We start from the raw sequence: 16645 nt of genomic DNA, 5'->3' as shown, positions 1-16645 counted from the left end.
CGCCCAGCCCGCCCCCCCCACCCCGGCCTCAGAGGCCAGAACAGGCTCGGCAGGTCCCCTCTTGCCACGTCTCTGCCCTCCCGTGGGGCTTCGCCCGCTGCGCCGGAGAGACCGGGCTGTTACTAGGTTTTGTCAAGTTGGGGGGGGGTCCAGCCCGCCCCCAGCGCGCCCCCCCTCCTCTGACCTCTCCGCCCCGCTGCGCGGCGCCGTGCCAGCCTGCCAGCTTATCTGGCCCCAGAGCTCCCCGGGGCGCGGGGGGAGCGGGCCCCCCGGGGTGGAGGGGGGTGGGGGCCTCCAGATAAACAGGCCCCCAGCCTCCGCGCAGAGGCGGGTGCGGGGGGGCGCGGGCTTTGCCCCCGACGCCTGGGGCGTGGCAGGATGGCAGCGGGGGCGGGGAAGGCTGTGCGCACTGCGTGGACCGACGCGGGCGTGGGTCGCGGCTGCCCCGGCTGCTGGGGGTGGGTGGGGGGCTAGGGGGTGGGGACCGCGGGCCATGCGCCCGCCCTCCCGGAGCCTCAGTTTCCCCAGCCGCGGAAGGGACCCGCGGGCGGGCTTTCGGATGACGGCTCGGGTCCGCTGGGCACCCGGGTCCCTAAATGAAACAGCCAACCTGCCCGCCCGCGATTATATAAAGGAGTCGCCTCCGCCCGCTGCGCCAGGGGCGTAGCGGGGGAAGGGGTTGGCGAGGGGCGGGCTGGGCTGTTGTTTTCCTGGCTTTCCAAGTTCCCCTACCCAACTGCGGGCCACTGGGCGGGACAGGGACCCAGCTGCGGACGCCTGGGTCCTGCGGTCCGCTCCCGCAAGGGTCTGCGTGGCTCAGGAGGGGCGGAGGTGGGGAGCGGGGAGGCGTTGCCTCAGCCCAACTTTTTTTCCCTGTCCATTTCTCCCACTTCCTCCCCGGTCGTGGGAGAGGTCCGGCGGGGGACGGGAGAGCGGGAGGAGGGGACGAGTGGTGAGAACAGCCTGACCCGGCCCGGCCAGCTGCCCGCTGCACACAGTAGGCGCCCGGGGAGGGCCGGCTGGTGCGATCAGCCGCTTGAGGGTCTCTGAGCCTCAGTTTCCCCTTCCTTATTCCCTTGGTCGGAAAGACTGGCACCTGCTTCATAGTTGTCGTTTACTGCGCGCTTCTAGAGTGGCTGGCTCTGTCCGGGGTCCTGTTTACCTCCATTCTAACATCTAATGCCATTATCATGATCATTCTTTATTGTCATTATCATTTTTACCACCATTACCTTACAGGCAGGAAACTTCCACTGCCTTGGGTGAAATGCACCCAGTCTGTCCTTCTCTGACTTCAAAGCTTACTTCCCCCCCACCCCCCTAAACTCCTGCCCTTTATTGCCTCTTCACACACGTATTAAAAGTGCCTTTCAACTCCCAACGGGTTGAATTGGCTTTTGTAATAATAATTTGGCTTCAAGGGGAAACCCGGGAGGCCCCCAGAAGGGAAGTGACAGCCCCAGGACTTGCAGCCTGAAACCAGCCCCGGGTGAGTGGGAAGGTACTGAGGGAGGGGCCACATGGGTCCAGAGTGAGGGCGGAACCCAGGGACTTTGCTCTAACGACCCTGCCTGGGATATAAGCCCTCTTCCTTCCTTAAACCACCCTGCCATCAGCCTTGGGACTAGAAGGGCCAAGGAGAATCACGGTCTGCAGATCCCAGGACCGTGCTTGGGCTCTGTATATACCTGACGCTCAGGCCTTAATCCTAAATGGTCTTACTTGCTATCCCCCCAAGCTCCAACTATTCAGCCAGAGGCAAGGGGTGACTCAGTGGCCCCACCCCCACCCCGGGTACCACCCAGCCTCAGATATCCGGCGCCCTTCTCTGCAGTTGATAACCTGACTCAGAAGGGGCAGGGAACTCGTATGTAAGATTGGCATTGAATCTAATCCTTATCAGGCCCCTGGAAGAAGCAGGTGTTACATGATTTCCACCTTATATTTCAGAAAATTGAGGCCCAGAGAGGGACCGTGTGCAAGGATGTCAAATCTAGCTTCCTCTGGCTCTGGACCCTGCCAGAGGGGCTGCAGATGGATCCTTCAGGAAACTCAGAAATGGCATATCCCTCCTTCATGACCACTCCTGCCCCTGCAGTGAAAAGAGAGGGAGAGGGGGCAAAGCTTTGTCCTGACCCTCACTCTTTAGTCCCTACCCTCTCCTCGCCCCTCAGAAGATACCCAAATAGATACTATTTTAAAACCTAATAAAGCATGTAAAATTGAGTTATTGTGTGACCTTGGGCAGATTACTTAACCTCTCTGACCCTCAGAGTCCTTTGGAGAGAATACTGATAGAGACTTCCTAGGTTAATGACAAAGGAGAAACAAGGTGGTACATGTAACACACTTAAATAGTACAGTGCCTATGGTGGGAAGTCCTCAACACACCATAGATGTGATGATGTTGTTACTGTAATTATTCTTATTTGGGCCATGCCCTCCGCACCCTGTTCCCAGCCAGGGTAGAGGTGAAACCCACATTTCCAAAGGTGAAAAACACACACACTCAAGGCATTTTTTAATTTCAGACCACCCCCCCACCCCCTGCCAAAGATGCTTGGCTAAAGGGTTCTTGGAATGTAGCAGGACCAGCTCCATCTTAGCAATAAAACAATATAAAAATTGATAAATATTTGGCACTTACCTCAAAACAGATTTGTTCTAGGGTGAGTATGAGTTCTACCTTTGAGTGCTATTTTATTCATCTGCGTAGCAGGGTTTATCATCCCTGATGTACACAATAAGACATGGAGACCCAGAGAGGCCAAGAAACTTGCCAAAGACACACAGCATTGGAGTGGGTGACTTGAATTTGAGTTACATTGGCTAGGCTGCAAAGTTATATAATATTTTGAACAGATGATTCTTGTCACCATAAACGGGTTTCTTCTGGGGTGGACAAATAAGGAGAATGGGGAGCAGAGTGAGAGAGTTTCTGTTCATTCTCTACTCTTTGATATTTTGAATTTTGTATGATACATGCATTACTTATAATAAAATCAAAAGAAATACTTCTAAAGTAACACATTCCATAACTAATGTGCTTCAAATGACACCATTGAGAAAGTAAAGGAAAAACTCATAGAACAGGGGAAAGTATTTGCAAATCATAGATCTCCTAAGGGTCTCCTCCCGAGAATATATAAAGAAATCTTAAACTCAGCAATAAAAACACTACCAGTTTTTTTAAATGGGCAAATGACTTGAATAGTCAATTCTCAAAATATATATATAAATGACCAATCAAGCTCATGAAATACTGCCCAACATCATTAGTCATCAGAGAAATGCAAATCAAAACCACAAGGAGACACCACTTCACCCCTACTAGGATGGCTAGAATCAAAAAGACAGCTCATAGTAAGTGTTCATGAGGGTATAGAGAAACTGGAACCCTCATATGTGGCTGGTGGGTGTGCAAAATGTTACAGCTGCTGTGGAAAACAGTTTGGCAATTTCTCAAATGGCAAAACAGAGAGTAACCATGTGATACAGCAATTCCACTCCTAGGTGCCTACCCAAGAAAAATGACAACACAAATACTCACACAGCATTATTCCTAGTAGCCAAAAGTAGAAACAGCCCAAATGTCCATCAACTGGTTAACGGATAAATAAAATGCATTCCATCCATACCATAGAATATTATTCAGCCTTAAAAAGGAGTGAAGTACTGACACTCACTACAATGTGGATGACCCTTGAAAACCTGATGCTCAGCGAGAGAAGCCAGATACAAAAGGCCACATGGTGTGTGATTCCATTTGCATGAAACGTCCAGAACGGGCAGATCCACAGAGACAGAGTGGGTTAGTGATGCCCGGAGCTGGGAGGTGTTGGGGAGGATAGAGAGGGACTACCAGACAGGAAGTTTCTTTTTGGGGTAAGGAAAATGTTTTGGGATTAGACAGCGGTGACAGTTTCACAACTCTGTGACTATACTAGAAATTGCTGAATTATACACTTTGAAAGAGTGAATTGTATAGCATGGGAATTATATCTCAATAAAAATCATATGTATATACACACACATATATATATACACACATATCATTCTTTTTAAAAAAAGTTTTATTGAAGTGTAGTTTATTTGCAATGTTAGTTTCAGGTGTGCAGCAAAGTGATTCAGTTATACTAGATCGTTCCTTTCGACTGCAGGACATTTTGCAGCTTACAAAACCCTTATGACGTTATTGTCTCATCTAACCTTCCAAATGCCTGAGATACTTTCAGAGATGATATCTCAGTACTACAGAAGGTCATATAGGTGCTGAGCTTCAAAGGGGGACTGGAGTTCAGGTTTCCCTGGGTTGTAAAGATTTTCAAGTGGGGATGTTAGGTGCCATCTTGGGAGCTTCTTTGCTGGTACACGTTGAGTTCCTGAGAGTTCCCTCCCTCCTGGGGGATGACGTAGAAGATAGTCTCTGGACCAAGTGAGCTCTGGGCAAGATGGAGTCTGCCATTTCTCCAGACCTGGGCCCTGAGCTGAGTTTGCACGGGGAGCCTGCTGCTTTCCATCCCAGACCCCTGCTCCCCCACAGTCTATGGGGGTGGTTGATGAACCCCTAAGTCTCCCTTGCCTGAATCTGGTGTTTCTTAAAACCAGTCATTTTGTCTGACCCTGGTCACCCTCCCATTCTGGGCCTCAGCTCGCCAATGGCAGTGAGGGCTGTACCTCTTCCACAGGCTTACAACGCAGCCACAAAACAAGGTGAGGTGTCTTCGGGCACTTGGGTCAAATATCTGTAGGTTTTTCAACAGGTATTGGCCGTTCTCACAACCATGATCCAAGGGAGAGTGGATGAGGGGCCTTCCTAGCTGCTGTGGGTGAATTTGGGGCTGTAACTGGGCCTCGAGGTATTAAAACAGTTTGCACGTGGGCCCAGGGACTCCTAGTTCATATTCCCGGAGGAAGTTCTGAGAAAGAGAGCTGGGGGAAGGTGTTCCACCTTTGAAAAAGGGTGGGACACAGGCAGGTTCTAAAACCTGCAGGGTCACTGAGCTTGAAGAGGACCCCATGATGATTCGAGAACATTCTGCTCAGCGATCGGTCTTCCTGGAAACCCACTTAGCCAGCCCATGAGCCAAGTCCCTGATCTCCAGCTTGTATTCTAGTGGAGGATAGAGAAGACAAGCAAATCAAAGGAGTTCAGACAATGACTGGTGAGCTGAGTGAAGACGGTTAACCCGAGGCACTGAACAGACATTGATGGGGGTCTGGGAGCTTTGATTGTTTGTTTCTTTGTTTGTTTGTTTGTTTGTTTTTTAATGAACATGTGTCAAAAGATTTTATTTCAATCATTAATTGAGGGAGCCAGTAAGATGTTACAACGGGTTCAAAGGAAAATCTGAAGAACATTCATATGTAGACAGGTGGGAAATGCTGGAATGAATTTACAAACAGAAGCAAAACATGACTATGTGCAACCACTTTGTATTTCTGGGGACAAGAATCATTGCTCTAAGCAACCGTTTTTCACAATGTACACAGTTGTACAATAGCCCAAAGACAGCAGAGGGCACAGAGACCCCATAGAATCAGACAACGTCTAGGTTTGTCTGGGAGCTGGTTCTTTTATTTAAATGGTCATCAGGTAGAATTCTTCAAAGGAGGTGGTGTTTGAACAGAGACCTGAATGAGGGTCGGAGGATGGGTTACCAGGCATGTGGGTAAAGGGTGGGTCTGAGTTTTGTGATGGAGGCCAGTGTGGCTGGAGCAGCAGATTAAGAGGGTAGTGAAGGGGCACCTGCAGGCCAGGACTTTATTTAAAGTGTCATGGATTTAGCCATAAAAAGGAGGGAAGCACTGACACTTGCTACCATGTGGATGGACTTTGAGGCCACGGTGCTCAGTGAGAGAAGCAGACACAGAAGGACACACAGCGTGTGACTCCATGGATGTGAGGCGTCCAGAACAGGCCAGTCCTCAGACGCAGAGAGGGGGTTCCTAGTTACCAGGGGCTGGGGAAGGGATGGGGGTGACTGCTAATGGGGACTGCATTGCTTTGTAGGGTGATGGAAATGTTCTAAAACAAGACAGTGGTGAGGGTTATGTAAATCTGCGAATATACTGAAACCACTGTATTGTACACTTTAAAGAGCAAATTTTGGGGTATGTGAATGACATCTCAATTTTCAAAAAGCAAAGCAACACCCATGTTTAACGGCCGCGGTACTCACAATAGCTAAACCATGGAAACAACCCAAATGTCCATCCACAGATGAATGAATAAGCCAAATGTAGTCCATCCACAATGGAATATTACTCAGCCTTAAAAAGGAAGGAGATTCCAACACCTGCTACAACATGGATGAACCCTAGGGATGTGGTGCTCAGTGAAATTAGCCAGACAGAAAAGGACAAATACTGTCTGATCCTACTCACAGGAGGTCCCTAGAGGATGTCACATCCATAGAGACAGGAAGTAGACGGTGGGGGCCAGCAGCTAGGGGAGGGGAGGGGGAGTCAGTGTTTCACGGGGACAGAGTTTCAGTTTGGGAGGATGAGAAAGTTCTGGAGATGATGATGGGGATGGTTGCAGAACAATGTGAATGTGCTTAATGCTACTGAATTGTACACTTAAAAATGGTTATAGTGGTAAATTTTATGTTACCAGAAATTTTTTTTAAGTTGAAAAGGAAAGTCGGCCTGGAACAGAATATGAGTGGCCATGTTCCAGCTCATTCCAAAGTCTGGGAATGTCCCATTAGTATGAAGTGTGGTTATTTAGGAATAAAATTAAATCTTTTCCCTTTGGAAAAAATGAAAATTAAGAGAGTAGGAAGTTCCCCCCCAGAATGTTACTGGAAAGACATTAGCTGGGATTTGAGCAGAGGAGTGCCCTGCTTTATGATTTGTTAATCACCCCAGGGTAAGGCCAGTAGGGAGCTGGTGTGGGCATCCCAGCGAGCACAGTGGGAGAAGGAGGAGAGGGTCTCTTTTGGAGGTTGAATTGAGATGATTTGAAGCTGGGTCAGATGTGTTGCGGGGACAGAAAGCAAAAAACCCAAAGAGCATGCCTGGTTTTACGGCATGATGGATGGGTTTGGGATGACAGCCAGGGTGGGGTGAAGAGTTCTGTTTTCCCTTTTGTGATGGAGTGTCCATCAGATGTCCAGCAGAGGAGCTGAGCAGGCAGGTGGGTAGAAGAATGAGGAGTGCCAGGGCGGGGGTTGGGTCTCCCCAAACTCTGAGGCACATGACATCCCCCAAGGAAGTGGGGACTGAGAGGGCATCCCAGGGCTGGGGGACGCCAACGGTGGGGTCCAGCAGAAGGGGCTGGGAAGGAGGCCAGTGGAACAGAAGGGAGTTGAGAGTCAGGTTACAGAAACCAACTTCTGGCAAAGTGGCCTGGCTGTTCACCGTCTGATCCCCAGGGCTCAGAATACTGTCACTGAGAGAGCGGTACCCAGTACAGGTTTGGTTCAGGAATGACAGTTTGTCTCTAACCTCATGGACGAGACAAACAGTGAGCATTGGGAACCCATGCGAGCTCCCTAGAGGCAAGTCATGCCGAGGGGATCTTCATTTGCTTGTTGGACCGAATAATAGGCAATGGCAGGCAGAGGGTTACCTGGACTCCAGCAAACTGTGGCTGGGGTGGTGCAGGGGAGTCTGGAACATTCTAAGGAATGTTGATGAGCAAATAGAACACAGTAGATAAACGTGGCATGTCCTTAGATCTGCTTGCTGTGTGTGTTACTGCATGTACACGTTTATTTTTAATATTAATTAACTATAAGTAACTATGTATATGTGATATATACACACTGACTTAAAAATAAATTTTTGTTTGTTTCTTTGTGGGGGGAGGTGATTAAGTTTATTTACTTACTTATTTATTTATTTACTTATTTATTTATTTATTTATTTAATGGAGGTCCTGGGGATTGAACTCAAGACCTTGGGCTTGCTAGTCTCTCTCCCCTTATATACCTATTTTTAAAAGGCTCATGATCTGTTTCCTCCAGCTTCAAAACCAGAAGCTTGACATCCTCCCATCTCTCTGTCTCTGACCCTCCTACCACCCTCTTATAAGGACCCTAGGAAATATGTATATAAGTTAGTTTCCTTCAGCTGCTGTGAAAAAGCCCCTCAGACTGGGTGGCTTGGAAGAGCAGAAATGTGTTTTCTCTCAGTTCTGGAGGCCAGAAGTCCAAAGTCAAGGTATCAGCAGGGCCATTCTCCCTCCAAAGGCGCAGGGGAGGGATCTGTCCCTGCTTCCTTCCGGTAGCCTCAGGCTTTCCTTGGCTTGCAGGTGCCAGCTTCCCCCAGATGCCTTCACGTCCTCTTCCCTCTGTGCGCGTCTGTCTCTGCATCCAGACGCCCCTTCTTAGGAGGACAGCAGTCGTATTTGATCAGGGGCCCACTCTGCTCCAGCACGAACTCTCATTAACTGATTACATCTTTAACAGCTCTATTTGCAAATAATCGCATTCTAAGGTCCTGGCAGCTAGGACTTCAGCATGTCGTATATATGTGTGTATGTCTACGCCCATATCTAAACATATCCATCTGTCTAATCTTTTCCACCAGTGAATTCGAATATAGATGCTAAGATGTGGGGGAGGGTATAGCTCAGTGGTAGACAGCATGCCTAGCATGCAGGGGGTCCTGGGTTCAATCCCCAGTACTCACTAAAAAAATAAATAATTAAGCCTAATTACCCCCCCAAAAACAAACAAACAAATAGGGAGAGGGTATAGCTCAGTGGTTAGAGCACATGCTTATCATACACAAGGTCCTGGGTTCAATTCCCAGTACCTCCATTAAAAGAAATAAGTGAATAAATAAATCTAATTACCTCCTCCCAAAACAAACTAACTAAATAAATAAACAAATCTAATTATTTCTCCCCACCACCAAAAAATTAAAATTAAAAATGAAAACAAGATATTGAAGCTGCTGAAGGCTAGCTTACCAGCTCTACAGGAGAGCAGTCTGGGAGAAGGGCAGTAAGTTTGGATTCAAGGTGCATCGCGACAAACACACAAATAAATACTAATAACTTTCCTGGGGGAACTGTGAAGTTCTGTGCGCACTTTCAAAAGTCAGCTGACGGCTGGGAAGAGAGTTTCAGTTTGGGAAGATGAGAAAGTAGTGGAAACGGAAGGGGAGGCTGGGAGAAGCGTGCTGGGAAGCCTGTCTAGAGTCTTCGTGATTTTTCTGTGAATCTAAAATTTGTCCAGAATAAAGCCTTTATTTAACAACAAAGAAAAGAGCAAAAATTGAGGCCACGTGGGTATATACATTTGTCAAATTCACCCAAGTCTATACTTAATATCTGTGCATTTTACTATATGTCACCAATACCTTAATTAAAACATACACACACACAAAGAAATAAAAACACCAGAAAAAAAACCTCTCTGCTGAAAATGCCTAAAAACATGTATCGTGTTTGACCCAGAGATTCCATATCTAGAAAGGTATCCAAAGCAAGTAATTTGAAAGGTCAGGCTGGAGAAGTGAGAAAGGTGGGCTACAAACCGGTGACTCATGAAATTCCTCTTGTTCTTTTTTTTTTTATTTTACTTTTTAAATTAAAAAAAAAAGCATTTGGGGGAGGTAATTAGCTTTATTTATTTATATTTATTTATTTTAAATTTGTATTTATTTTTTAATGGAAGTACCAGGGATTGAACCCAGGACCTTGTGCAAGCCAAGCACACACTCTACCCCTGAGCTGTACCCGCCCCCCAAGTTGTATTAGTCTTAACAATATGCGCACGGCTACTCACAATATACACACTGAGGTCTCGACAGCGCACGTCTTCAGGTGGTGGGACAGGACGACTTTGCTTTTCTGAATATTTGAGTTTTCTTCAATGACTATATATTGTTTTTCTAAAAAGTAAGTAAATAAATAACTGCACAAGATAGAAAGAGAATATCCTATGAGGGTTTTGTATGAGTTTCCTAAGGCAGTTGTAGCAAATTACCAAAAATTTAGTGACTTAATACTACACAAATTAATTTTCTTACATTTCTAGAGATCAGAAGTCCAAAATGGGTCATAAAGGCTAAAACCCAGGCGTGGGCGGGGCTGGTCCCTCCGGAGTCTCCAGGGAGAAGCAGCTCCTGCCTCTTCCAACTTCTAGAGGTGCCGCATCCCTGGCTCGCGGCCCCGCCCTCCATCCTCACCACCAGCAGCGTGGCATCTCCCGTCTCTCTCTGACTTTGACCCTCCCGCCTCCCTCTGATAAGGACCCTGTGGTGACACTGGGCCCCTGTGCGTAATCCAGGATAATCTCCCATCTCAGGGTCCTCGACTTAATCCCACCTGCAGAGTCCCTCTAACCACGTAAGGGAGCACACTCACAGGTTCCAGGGGTTAGGATGCGGACGTCTCTGGGAGACCATTATTCTGCCCACCACAGGTTTGAATGGGCAAACCAGGGAATTAGGAGTGCAGCTAGGATTCTGGAAAAGCTAATGTGATTTCAGGCCACATTAATAGAGGTCTAGTGTTCAGCTCAAGGGAGGTCGTAGTCTTACCAAACCATTCCAGGGATGAGACCAGGACGCTGAAAGGAGACAGGGAGCCATGTCCCACAAGGAAGGACAGACAGACTGACCGATAGCAGAGCCTGGTTTGCCGGAGACTTCTGTATGGCTTAGGGCTTATAGATGGAAGGGGGACTTGATTCTGGAGCATTCCCAAGGGAGGCAGGATGTCAGACCTGGCCTTGGTCCTGAGTCTCCTCTCACTGCCTAGCATACAGCACTGGGCTCAGTCAGCGAGTGGGACGCTCTACTCCCGGAAGGCGAATCAACACACTGTCAGGAGAACCTCCTGGAAACCTTGTGGGGGTCCTTCCACCAGACTCATTTGGTCAAAATGCTGACCAGGCTGCCAAGGCCTAAGTCAGATAACCCAGAGCAAAGTTCAATTCCTAAAACTGTACAGGTGTTTGTACGCCTGTGTTCATAGCAGCATTATTCACAGCAACCAAAAGGTGGAAGAAACCCAAGTGACCATCGACAAATGATAGGGAAACAAATTGTGGTCTATCCACACAGTGGAATATTACTCAGCCTTGAAAAGGAAGGAGAGTCTGACACAGGCTACACTGTGAATGAAACTTGGAAACATGATGCTCAGTGAAATAAGCCAGACACAGAAGGATAAATACTGCCTCATTCCACTCACATGAGGTCCCTAGAGGAGTCACATCCATAGAGACAGGAAGTAGATGGTGGGGGCCAGGGGCTGGGGGAGAGGATAGGGAGGGTCAGTGTGTTTTATCTTATTTTATTTGTTTTTGGGGGGAGCCAGTTCGATTTACTTATTATTATTATTTTTATTTAACACGCGTCCATGACCTGATGCATACTAAGCATGTACTCTACCGCTGAACGGCACCCTCTCCCTTGGGGCGGGTCAGTGGTTTTTTTTTTTTTTTTAACATTTTTTTATTGAGTTATAGCCTTTTTACAGTGGGGGCGGGTCAGTGTTTAATGAAGGCAGAGTTTCAGTTTGGGAAGATGAGAAAGTTCTGGAGATGGGTGGAGGGGATGGTTGCATAACCATGTGAATGTGCTTAATGCCACTGAGCGGTGCTCTTAAAAATAGTTAAGATGGTAACTTTTTTTTTTTAATTGAAGTATAGTTGATTTACAATGTTGTGTTAGTTTCCGGGGTAGAGCATAGTGATTCAGTTACACATATATGTTCTTTTTCATAGTCTTTTTCATTATAGGTTGTTACACATTGACTATAGTTCCCTTTGCTGTACAGTAGGTCCTTGTTGTTTATCTATTTTATATACAGTAGTTAGTATTTGCTAATCCCAAACTCCTACTTTATCCCTTTTGTCCCTCCCCCTACCCTTTGGTAACCATAGCTTTGTTTTCTATGTTTGTGAGTCTGTTTCTGTGTGTGTCATTTTTTCAGATTCCACATGGACATGATAGCATATGATATTTGTCTTTCTCTGTCTGACCTGCTTCACTATTGGTGGTAGGTTTTCTGTATGTTTTACCACAATAAAAAAAAATCATGGTCTGTTTAAACAAAAGATTTAAAAAAAAAAAGAAAAGAAAAGAAAATACTTTGGGGTCCCACGTAACAAAGCCCAGCCTTTTAGTTTGGGCAAGTGAGGGCATTAGAAAGGAAAGAACATGAAGGCCACTGGCCACCATACAGAGACCAGTGGCTCCCCGCCCCGGCTTTGGAGGCTTCAAGCCCCGCTGTGACCACTTGCAGGCCTGAGGCTGGGCCTGTGGGCAGGGACTTTGCCTGCCCTGGGTGCCCAAGAAACCCGGAACCGGTGCCCGGGTGCGCGGCAGGCCAGGTGAGCCTCCGGAAACCCCTCCGGTTCCCCGGTGGGTGGAGGCCTCCTCCCGTCCAGGCTCCTCCCAGGGCCCGGGCCCCTCCCAGGCAGGCTCTGGGGCAGAGCTAACTTTTAACTAGCACAGCCCGGGGTGGCCAAACCAGGTGTGCAAGTATCGAAATACTTCAGCTGCGTCACCGAGCGCCCAGGGCCCCTGCCCTGAGCCCTCTCCTCGGACAGATGGCCCCCAGCATCACGGAGAAGCGTTTTCTAAGCAGCAGACGCTGAGTTCATAGCCGAGGTGGGGGCGGTGTCTGGTCTATGTACCCCCGGGGGTCTATGCACCTCACGTAAGAGGTGGCATAGACACCTCCAGAGGTGGGACACCTGGTGCCGCCCCTCCTTCCCTCCCTCCCCTACTCTCTGACTCCCGTCTGCGCAGCGAGCCCTTCCAGCCGGAAGCTCCTGGTCCCCGCGGGCCCTGGCTCCCCTCTCCACCTGAGCGCTGGTCTCCTGGACTCCCCTTCACATCCAGGCTGGACAACAGCTCCAAGGGGCCTCTCAGAACCTCGGCTGAGTGCTCCAAATCTGGGGTAGGGGGTGAGCCCGCCTGCCTGCCTCTGGGGTTCAGCCCAGAGCTCTGTCCCTGTCACTCTCCACAGCCTGGCTCAGGGAATTTGCTTAGGGCAGTGGGTCCCATCGGTGGGGGGAGGGATGTGATTTCCCCCCTCCCCACTTCCTTGGGACAACTCTGGTTGTCATATTGGGGGCGCTCCTGGCACCAAGTGGATGGGGGCCAGGGAGGCCGCTCAACACCCACCAGGGCCCAGGAGCCCCACCCCCAAGATGGCCCGATGCGGGGGTGGGGGTGGGGGTTGCTATGCCCAGGATCTAACGCGCCTGCTTGCTCCTCCCTCTCTGTGCTCTGCAGAGAAGGAAAACCACTTCCTGGTGGCCTCCACTTGACTGGTGGCCCAGTCCCAGCCCTTGAGCCACCCGGCTGCCCTCCCCACCCCGACTCCCCACGCAGAGCCTCCTCCCCATCCCACCCTGCACTGCCCCAGGCAGCCTGTCTCCACGCCGGGGGACCTTGGTTTTCCATGTGTGCAGGGGCCTGAGGCTGGATAGTAAGTGGAGATGGGCCCCCTCGATCATCTTTACCCAAGGGACCTCGAGTGAACCAGGCCAGTTTTGTGCCCCCTCGCCCCTGCCCCAGGGCCTTCTACAAGATGGCATCCCCCAGCGAGCCTGCGGAGCCAGCGGACCCACAGCCAGGCGAGGCAGTGGAGGAGCGGAAGGGGAGAACGTGGCAGCATTTCTGGCTGGCTGGACCTCCCCCTCCATCTTTCTTTTTTTAAAATCACCGCAATTTAAGGAGCGACTCCTCCCTCCATCCCGCCTGCCACGTGGGCTGTCCGAGGAGTCACCGCTAGCTCGCCCTCTCTCCCTCGCTGGCTTGGCTGAGACGCAGTAGCTTCAGTTTCACTTTGGTGTCACCAGTTTCACTTTCGGGGAGGGAAAGAGGAGAGACAGAGAAGAGGAGAGAGGGAGACAGGGAGGGCGGCTGTGTCAGGTGCAGGGTCAGGGAGGGCTGTGCCCTGCCTGCGGGGCGGGGGGGCCACCACCTGCCGCCCGCTTTCCTGACCTTCCTCTGGCCTGTGGATTCTCATAGTTAATGTCAAAGGGTCAAAGGCAAGTTCTCCCTGTGTGACCTTGGGCCTCCAAGAGTCCCCCCCTCTTGGAGAAGGGGATCTGAGGATCATGCCCACCCTACTGGGTTCTGGGAAGATCAAAGCCCTGATGACTGCTGACCCGGGCCGGTGAATGTCAAGGACAGTCCCACAGTGTCCCCGGTAGGAGGGCGCAGAGCAAGGTCCAAGGCAGAACCGGATGTCAGCTGCCTCTACCCAGCAGGGACCCTTGGCCCAGAAACCACCAGGAAGGAGGCTCCATGTGGCTTGAGTCAGGGCTAGGCGGCGAGTGGGGCATAGGCAGTGTCCCCCAAGGCCAAGTGGCTTGGGGCTCGTGGTCTGGCCAACCAGGACTGGAGGCCCACCTGCTCTGCTTACTTCCCAGCAGGCCTGCTTGTCTCTGGGAATCGGTGTGACCTTGTCCCCCTCAGCCCTTGCTGTTCTTCCTGTGGCGGGAGGTCCATGGCCCGGGCCGCAGAGCTGCCGCCTCAGGGGAAGGGGAGGAGGTTTTTATTTACTTGTTTTTAATGGCGGTGCTGGGGACTGAACCCAGGACCTTGTGCGTGCTAAGCACGCGCTCCACCACTGAGCTATCCCGCCCCCTCCCCCCTCCCCGAGCCACTGTCTTCTGAGCCTGGCTGAGAGCCAGTTAAGGGCAAGAGTGGGCCAGTTCACCCGGCTCAGGTCCTGTAAAAGGAACCCCTAGACTGGACAGGAGAATACAGCTCAGGGAGATAGAAAGTGTGGGAGCCAATGGGAGGGGGCGGCTCGTTTTTAGTAACAGCTTTATTGCGATATCATTCACATACCATACAGTTCACCATTTAAAGTGTGCAGTTCGCTGGTTTTCAGGACATTCACAGAGTTATGCAACCATCACCACTGTCTAATCTAGAACATTCTCATCAGCCCAAAAGGAAACTGTCCTGTCCCCTTCAGTATTGCCCCCAGCCCCTGACAACCACTAACCCACTTCTGTGTCTGGGGACTGGCCTGTTCTGGACGTTTCACGTCCATGGGCTCACACACTGTGTGTCCTCCTGTGTCTGCTTCTCTCCCTGAGCACCGCGCTCTCGGGGTCCGGCCCCGTGGGGGCGGGTGTCAGGGCTGCTCTCCGGGTCACGGCGGAGCGATGCTCCCGTGTGTGGAGGGACCACATTGCGCTTATGAAGCCCTCAGCTAATGGCCAGTGGGTGGTCTCCACTTTGGGCTGCTGTGAATCATGCTGCTGTGAATGAGGGCAGGTGTTAAGGTAACCGAAGGAGGTTTTGATTAGTGCGTGTCCACCCACAAGTGATATATGGGGACCTTGCATTTTCTGGGGGTAAGAAGCACACCCTAAAATGCACAGAGAGAAGGAGCACCCCAGGGGCAGCCTGGCACCCGGGCTCTCTGGGTGTCTGCTGGACGCTGGGAAAATCCTTTCCCCACCCCCACCCCCACCCCCACCCAGTTGGCCCCATTATCAACCCGGAACTTCAAAAGGGAGGGGTCTGAGACGCTCCCAGAACCTCAGGGGCTGACCCTGGGGGTGGCACAGAGCAGCAGGGCTGGCAGGCTGGTAACTAGGGCCCCTGGAAAATGGCCCCACCCTTTTAATGAGAAGGAGAGCTGGGGTAGGAGTGGGCAGGCCGAGGGGAGGGGTGGGGAGGGAGGAGGAGAGGGATGAGGGGAGGGGCGTCCTCACATCCAGGTGGGCGGTCGGCTTCCCTGCACCTGTGCCCGGCTTGCACCTCCCCTTTGTTGGAGAGCGCCCGGCAGGGGAGGAGTCAAAGTCACACAGGATCCCATTCTTGCCACTCTGGAGCCACTTCCTGCTCTTTAACATGGGGTGAAAGCAGGAGACAGTGCACCTCGAGGTTCATGTGTACCGGGGAGACCCCATCCCTCCGTGAGGAGGCTGCTCCCATCGGCCCCGCCCCCTCCAGCCCAGCTCCGGGTGCGGGGAGACCCGGTCCAGCAGCTCCCCAGGCGCTCACCGGGCACCTGTTCAGCGTCTCTGAGGAGGCGTCCCTTCAGGTCCTCTGCCCACCTTTTTAATTGGGGCGACTGTCTTTTGGTTGCTGAGTTGTAAGGATTCTGGGCACTGGACCGGTCTCCCATACAGGATTTGCAAATACTTTCTCCCACTCTGTGGGCTTTCTCTTCCCTCTCTTGGTGGTGTCCTTTGATGCACCCTAGTTTTTAATTTTGATCAAGTCCAAGTTCATCTGTTTTTGTTTGTGCTGCTTGTGTGTATGTATCATGTTGAAGAATCCACCACCAAGTTCAAGGCCATGAAGATGGGCAATGGGAGAGTCAAAGGAGCAATCATGCTGAGGGTTTACATGGTGGGGGGTGTCTGGCAGCCCTTGGCAGGGGTAAGGGAAAGGCTGCCCTGAGGCTGCCCCCTCCCCACCCGTAACTCCTGAAGCAGGAGTTACGGGTGGGGATGGGGGAAATGGAAGAGGAATTCCAGAACAGGGAACAGCAGGTACAAAGACAGGATGCCAAGAGTGAGTGAAAGACTTGCACAGCTTCTCCCTGCTTTCCCCTCCCCTCCCCTCCTCTCCCCCTCCCCTCCCTCTTCTCCTCCCCTCCCCTCCTCCTCCTCCCTGACCCTGACCCCTGGGCAGCCCTTACCCCTGGACCCTTGGTTCCCCCATGGGCATCAGGGGTGAGGTGGGTGATGTGGCT

The 16645-nt window shown here is 51.0% G+C and overlaps 1 long non-coding RNA gene and 1 other non-coding gene across 2 annotated transcripts; both read left to right on the top strand.

The window, feature by feature from the left end:
* Positions 1-576: 576 nt before the first annotated feature.
* On the top strand, positions 577-2226 carry LOC123611787 (uncharacterized). The gene is made up of 2 exons (XR_006718882.2): positions 577-1489; positions 1951-2226. It is a non-coding gene; the product is annotated as an uncharacterized LOC123611787 (long non-coding RNA).
* Positions 2227-8695: 6469 nt separating this feature from the next.
* On the top strand, positions 8696-8771 carry TRNAD-AUC (transfer RNA aspartic acid (anticodon AUC)). The gene has a single exon. It is a non-coding gene; the product is annotated as a tRNA-Asp (tRNA).
* Positions 8772-16645: the final 7874 nt, after the last annotated feature.

This window comes from Camelus bactrianus, chromosome 22 (genome assembly GCF_048773025.1).
Source record: "Camelus bactrianus isolate YW-2024 breed Bactrian camel chromosome 22, ASM4877302v1, whole genome shotgun sequence".
Taxonomy (NCBI): domain Eukaryota; kingdom Metazoa; phylum Chordata; class Mammalia; order Artiodactyla; family Camelidae; genus Camelus; species Camelus bactrianus.
The sequence above is the reverse complement of the archived record's forward strand: the minus strand, read 5'-3'. Positions and strand labels throughout refer to the sequence as shown.